This window comes from Anarrhichthys ocellatus, unplaced genomic scaffold (genome assembly GCF_004355925.1).
Source record: "Anarrhichthys ocellatus isolate YVR2014 unplaced genomic scaffold, GSC_Weel_1.0 scaffold36, whole genome shotgun sequence".
Lineage (NCBI taxonomy): Eukaryota > Metazoa > Chordata > Actinopteri > Perciformes > Anarhichadidae > Anarrhichthys > Anarrhichthys ocellatus.
This window is the reverse complement of record NW_022280066.1, coordinates 3,560,458-3,567,850: the sequence shown is the minus strand read 5'-3', so window position 1 is coordinate 3,567,850 and position 7,393 is coordinate 3,560,458. Positions and strand designations below refer to the sequence as shown.

General features: G+C 43.8%; 1 protein-coding gene across 1 annotated transcript in view; it reads right to left on the bottom strand.

Moving 5' to 3' along the window:
* LOC116394054 (leucine-rich repeat and fibronectin type-III domain-containing protein 5-like) overlaps positions 1-5,070 on the bottom strand; it is a 98,324-nt gene extending 93,254 nt beyond the window's left edge. The window contains exon 1 of the mRNA XM_031866832.1: positions 4,320-5,070. The gene's annotated coding sequence lies outside the window, so the exon portion shown is untranslated. The remainder of the gene's footprint in view (positions 1-4,319) is intronic.
* Between the last annotated feature and the right edge of the window lie 2,323 nt (positions 5,071-7,393).

Below are 7,393 nucleotides of genomic sequence, written 5' to 3'. Positions count from 1 at the left end.
GGGGGGGGGGGGGGGGGGGGGGGGGGGGGGGGGGGGGATTACGTGGGTGAGAGATGCATTTAACTTACACAGGAAAGAAACAAGGACAGAAATGAAAAAAATATCTACAGCTCAAAATCGCATAACAGCACCAATTCCATGTATGTACCACATGTTTTCACAAAGATGACTTGTTTGCCGCCGCGATTAGACAGCGAATGGGCTGCATTTGCCACACAAATATAGAACGACAGCAGCACGCAAATCCATTCTCATGTAATTAATGACTTGGTAATGGATTTCAAACAGGAACTTAACGAGAGCTACCAGCCAGCCAAAGACTGATCCTGCCTTGGCAAAGCCTTAAGGCTATTTATTTAGAGTCACTGTGTTTCATCAGCGGTGCCAACACGGCACAGCGGCACTACTTTCTGTCAACAACAAAGTACTATATTAATGCTATTTATATCATTATGTTATTTAAAGGGTCTAAATGCCTTAAAGTACACACTGTAGTAATGAAGGCTGAGGCAAAGCTATTTATTACCTGTTATTATCTGATCAGTTAAACCACTGCATGGAGGCTAACATATAGGTGATATGGTGCACTGTCTTAGCAGCTGTTAAAAGCATGGCAGCTGCATTCTGCAAACAGGAGACAGTTTGCTGGGTCATGCCAGAGTGATGACAGCAGAGCTGCTCCAGGTTTGCAGCAGATAAGGAACATTTGATTCTGGACGTGTTGCAAACTGGAATGAATAACTGTAATAATGCCCTTTCACCTGACCATCAACAACGAATTATAAATTAAAAAGAACGCCATCATTACAAATATGTCCAGTTCCTAAGGAATGTAGCGGTAGCTTCAGGAGGAATAGAGACAAAAACTTTGTACTCGATTTCATTCAGTTGCAAAAAAAAAAAGAAGAAATATGCGAAGAAACTGAACGGCGTCTTCTTTAGTGCTAAAAGTATTCCACATGAACATAAATGGCCTAATACATCAGATTACTGTTATATACAACGTCTCTGCAATTTGCTTTCAGGGGAATCATTTTGGCATTTCTTCAGTTGTGGTGATCTCAAAGGTTCAGTCCGACTTGCCAATCATTTGTGTTTCAGCTGAGAGTCGGGCGAGCAATGAAGAAACGTCTGTCGAGTTCTCCCTTCAGACTCACTAGTGGCATTTTAAAGACATTTTGTTCTCCTTGATAATGACCACACACTCGCGCACAATTTCAGCCGCCCGCGGAATCAATCCAGATGTCACGGCGTCGGGTCAGCTTCCTCTAAGGCCCACCTCTCCACCGTTAATAGGAACTGTTCCGCAACATCTGTGGTCTCCATTCCTCCCCTATCTCTCTCATCCCTCTCTCTCTCTCTCTCTGTCTCTGAGCAGTAGAATAAATTGAATTAGAGCTCCACCACCCACTCGGCAGGATCCTGCAGCCCTCTGTCAGATAGCTAAACAGAAAGAGAAAGAGAGAGAGAGTTGCAGAGAGATAAACAGAGGGCAAAAATAAAAATGCCCCCTGCCCCTATAAAGAATAAAGAACAGTCTTTACAGCCTCTTTACTCCCCTGTACTGCTGCCTGATAACAGCCAACATATTTTTTTCTTTTGGAGGGTTGTGGAGGTGAAAGAGACAGTGGCAGAAATAGAGGATAAGAGAGATATTGTTATTGACTCACCTATGGAACAAGGAGTTATCTACCATTACCAAGATCGCAGTAATACCGCGGACCAGATGTGTATCCGCAAGTTCTGCACACTTTAAAAAGCTATTAATTTGGCACAGACGCCACTAAGAGCAAACTAAATCTCGAAAAAAAAACTAAGTGAAAAGCCTGGAGTGGCTTGAAAATACAATCTCTCACCTCTCCCATTTTACATTCAAAGAACTCAGACACGCAATCTGACACACAAATGCATTGCCATTCATCCCGAACCTAATGGCACAGCAAACCACTCCTTTCAGACGTAAATCGGTGGCTAAACAGCCAAAATGGACTGAAAATCACTGGTATCTCTCCCTCGCTCAGTCACCCACACTCTTTTTCTTCAGGAGCCAGGGTGCATTTGCATAATACCTCTGTGGGCTATTAGCACCAGCGTGAGCATAAATGCATTGATCGATCAATGCGAGCTACTGTACCGGTACAAACCCATGGAACTCGGTGTCGTGCAAAAGACAGAGCCTCACGAAAAAGATGAAACCACGTCACGATGTGCCACTCCGCAGATCCTCATTGTTAAAAAGGTTGGATTGAAATGGTGATTTGTGAGATCATTACTACCTGTTTGCTGCACATTAACCCCATAGAAGTCTTTACAAGGACCTGTGTCAACAGAACCCCCTTTGATGGCGTAAAAAGTAGATGTTGTCGTTTTTCAGCGCAGGTGCTCGGAAAAACCCGTTTTAAGGCGGTATGAGATTTGACAGAGGAGCGTGATAATGCCTAGAGTCATCGCTGGGCCTGGCACAGCGTGGTCAGTCAGATCACAGAGTCAGCAATATCTTCCATGGACAACATTCATATCACTGAAACACAATTATGATTTCGCGTTTGCCGTCCTGGGTGCCACGTCTCTTTATATGTTTTTTGTAATATCTGCCCCATAAACAAAATAAGTCCCAGCCAAAGTATAACGCAACATTCTAAATCCAAATTCATGAAACAAAGAATCTTCCATTTCTGGATTGATACAATTCCATTAAGTGGGCTGAAAGCACTATCAAACCTTCCAACCATTGGATATTAATTATACATTAAATAAGATGGCTTATGGGATGTTTGGCCATTACAAAACTGTTATAGGCAGAGACAATCAAATCTGCATATAGGGGTAATATAGCAATGACAGATCCTCTGTTTGTAAGGTTCATGGTTTGTACTGGTTTTCCTTTTGATTGTTCAGTAGCCTTCCTAGATCCCAAACCCACCATGTTTCCTGCTCCAACAGGACGTTTACAGTAACCACACCCTCTTGCTACGATGATGTGATTCCACTCACAGAGTATAGAACAGCAGTGGATTAAAAAAAACAAAAGAAAAGCTTTTCCTTCAAAGCAGGTAAACAATACATTGTTAAAGTGCAGAGATGTACAGAGAACTTGTTTGATCCCGTTTGTCATATTTAAAATATATATCATTATTTGCAATTGTGCAATAAAAAAACACAGATTATGAGTGATGTGTTTCACAACAACATGCACATCATCATCGACAGCAAATTACACATATTCACTTGTCATCAGCACATAGTCACCGTGTGGGAGAATGTGGAGTGACTAACACCGACTGTAATTCACTAGAAAGCACTTAGGTGGCTTAATTGAACCGCGCGATGTAACCTGAACCCTGTTCCGTTCGCTGGTGTCACGTATCCAGTGTTGTATGTCGGGACGTGCGCGTGCACATGCACCTGTCGTCGTTCCAAACTGACAAGTGGGGGTGAGACGTTACACACGCACTCACACACACACACACACACACGCAAGCACATTAACGGCGGACAGAACTTCATCATCATCATCATCTAGCGCTTTTCATGCAAACAAGGTATGTGGGCTGGGGTGCAGTTGAGCACGCGCACACAAGCACGCACAGCGCAGATGCATCTTATATTGCACTGCTTTTTGCAGACTCTACATTCACAGTCATGTGAGATAACTGTATGAACACACCTTTCTCTCTCGCGGCACAGGTGCACCAGTGTAGCGTTTTTGCGCGTGCGTCCCGTAATAACTATCAACCCTTAAAGTCAGCTAAAAAAGGAAAGCCTGCATGAAGTGGCCACGGAGGCTGCAGACATGCCGCGCACGCACACAAGTTATCTTTCTCTCCGGCGGCAACAACACGCGCTTTTGCGTGCGTGCGCGCGCCCCGGTACACACACACGCACACGCGCGCGCGTATTCAGAGCACACTGGGCTGATATTTTGCCTACTGAAACTAGCCTACGTCTGGGTCCACCAACCACGTTCTCAAACGCGCGCTCAAACACGCACACACACACACACACACACACACACACAGAGAGCTTCTATAACTTACACCGGGCTCAATTTTGACCTTGCGATGTTCTCGGTGCCCCTTCTCGCTATCCGAGTACACCCTGTCTGCCCCCCCGCCCCAGTTCAGCATCCACCCTATAGAGGATATCTAGAAATAACTCCGTTTCTAACCCCCACCAACCACCATTCCTCTGCTCCAACAGACGCAGTCGGAAAGAAAGAATTCGAAGAAACAGAGAAACAAAGATAGGGGGGGGGGGGCAGAAAACGGAGCAGTCATTTTGCACCTATAAAAGATATAATAAAGAGTTTTAGAGTTTACCTCTTTCCGGATGTTACGGTCCCTTCGTTCCCCGGGCGTTCAGTGCGCAATTATCTTTCCAAATCCCATAATTTGAAGAATAGTGGTGATTATAGTTGTAACTCCACACAAATAGGTTCCAGACAAGACAATATGCCCCATATATGTATACGTGTGTATATATTCAGCCCAATGTGCGTGCTATCCTTTGGGTGGCTGTAAATTCCGTATGGGTTTATAGTTCAATCCTGTCTTCCAGAGGGGTGCGTCCGTTGTGCATTCTCACAGTGCCCGACGACTACATCCTCCTCTTCTGCCTCCTCTCTCTTTCTCTCTCTCGCCGTCTTTTCCTCCCGGTTTCATCCCTCCATCCGCGGGGTGAGGGAGGAATCCCATCCAAGAGAAACTGAAATGACTCCCCCCCCCCCCTCTCTTTCAACCGCTTCTTTTCTTCTCTTCCTCTCGGCAGTGCCTCCTCTTCTCTCTCTCTCTCTCTCTCTCCCTCCTCCTTATCCACCGGTCGCTGTCCTCGTGCAGGTGAAATAGGGAAGAATTCCACTACAAGAAAAAATATCCCATGCAATAAGAAGCCAAAGTCTAGTTATTCCAATACCAATTTTACGCGCGTTGGACGGAGTTTGTTAAACACTCCTAAAAATCCACAGTGGTACCTTTCCTGCTTTGTTGGAGACCGTTGTACATTTGTGATCACGGGTTTTTGGATATTCACTTCACAGCCGCGAGTCTCTCTCTCTCTCTCTCTCTCTCTCTCTCTCTCTCTCTCTCTCTCTCTCTCTCTCTCTCTCTCTCTCTCTCTCTCTCTCTCTCGTCTCTCTCGTCTCTCTCTCTCTCTCTCTCGTCTCTCTCTCTCTCTCTCTCGTCGCTCACCCTCTGTTACCTCGGCTCTGTGCGTCTCCTCTGCAGTCTGGACTAGACTAGAGGAGAATTGGGGAAAACAAATAAATAAATATTAGAACAGAATAAACTAGAGACGATGCAGAGTCCCAGTGAAGCTTTCCTTCCGGTCATTCACACCGAGATTTTGAACGGTACCGTCCCAATCCTCAGTGCTCCTCGCCGGCCGCTTCTCCCGCACTGTTAATCCATATAGCGCAGCGGGTGTGACAATTGTCGGGTTTGATAGAATACGACTTCCTGGTGCACCTTTCAAAGTAAAACTAATGTATTGGGAACTGTATTACTCATCCATATTCTGCTGATATGTCTGGACTTTTTCATGCATTATTTTTTGCACTGATGTCACACCAGAGGGTCAACTGGCAGGGCCCCATACATTTAGGGAGCCGCAAAAGCTTCCGGGTTCAATGTATGTAGGTAATGTGATTTATTGCAAATATGTTCAGAAATATGCACCACTTAATCGCAAAATCTACTGGAGGTGAAATCAACATTATAAATTAATGGTCGATCCATTTCTAAGTGAAGGGACCTGTTTCATGAATAAGTTTGAAAGTTAATATTTTGGCTATTGCCATATTTTCAGGCGACAGCAGTTAAAAGGGGCCCATTTATTACCCAAGGGCACCTAAATTAATTAATTAAATGATTAAGGTGATGGTGGATGTTGCTTATTATGGGTTTACTGTGATTATACAGGCATTGGTCAGGTACGTTGCCGGTCAGTGATAAAGCTTATAAAAACACAACCCTCTGGTCTAACACACGCTGACATCTAGTCATGACACCAAAGCAACTCAAAAACGAATGTCTTAGAGATGATTAAATAATTATAACTATAACTTCAACCACCGGGATCATTTTTTATTGATAAGGATTTTTTTTCAAGTTGCCCATTTATTTCATCCTATTTAATCAATAAAACAAAAAGAGAGATCGAGTGACCAAGCAAGTCAGAGATACATTTCGCTAGGTGTGATGATCTTGGATGAGCTTTTATTTCGAAGTAAACAATCTCCTCATTTCCGGATTGCGCCTTGATTACCCTGTCTCGCTTGACCCAACTTTAACATTTTAGGGGGGCTTCAGCCCCCTTAAAATGTTCTTCAGCCCCCCCAAATAATTTGGCATTATTGGATTTAAAAAAAAATATATATATATATATATTTATTTTGGTGATGTCATTAAATTAAACTATTGTTTCTCACATGGACAAGTTGTTTATAACTCTAACATGCTACATATGTGCGTGCGTTCTGGTTTGTATGTTTTCTCCCCCTTCAAATTACAATCCAATAGCCTATCATCATACTTAATGATATAAAGTTGACACTGTCAGGTCCATTCTCCAGCCATTGTGTGCGGTCCCTTTAAGAATTAGGATTTGGGAGTGACGCGGATATGAAAGCTAGTTTATCCGTCTTTCCTTTACAAGCAGGAAAATTATTTCTCTCTTTATTTGAGAAAAGTTCAAATTTGTGTTGTCAAATTTTACTATGACCCTCAAATTCTGTCTCTTGTGTTATCGTATACTGAATGCAAGCAAAGCTACAGAGCAAAATCACACTTTCTGATTGAACCAATCTATGAACTGTCTGAAACAATGGATATCCACGGCCCCAAATGGGCCCCAAAAAAAGTTGCCACGTGCTAGTCGCGCAAACATGCCGCTGCCCTTGGGGCTAAGCCCCCCCTTTCTTTGAATCCTAGAAACACCCCTGGCAAGAGCTACTGATTATAAAACATTGCGACCGCTTTAAGGGTAGAAACCAGATGGGAGAGGAGGGGCACAAATCCGTACAATTAGTGAATGAGCTTCGTAATCAGGGCAACGATTTATGACAATGAAAGGCAAATAATCAAATAAATGCAAGCAATGATGTGATGTTCTACAACTACATTTTTTTTAGTTTTCAAGTTGGATTTTTATCTTTAGGTTGCAACTCATATCAGATTGAGGAGTTCACAAAGGGTGTATTGAGCTGTTAAAATCTGAGGGGCCGTAGCGGCTCTCTGTGCCATCAAAGTTGCAGATATGGGGGTTGCTGCAGGCCACTGATAAGCCTGATGGTGGTCTGTCGAAGCAGAGACTGGGAGGTCTGCGGGTTGAGTGCTTTGGTTCTGCAGGGTGAAGTCAACAAAAAGTGTCCAGGCAAGAGAAATGTCATCCCAGCGCT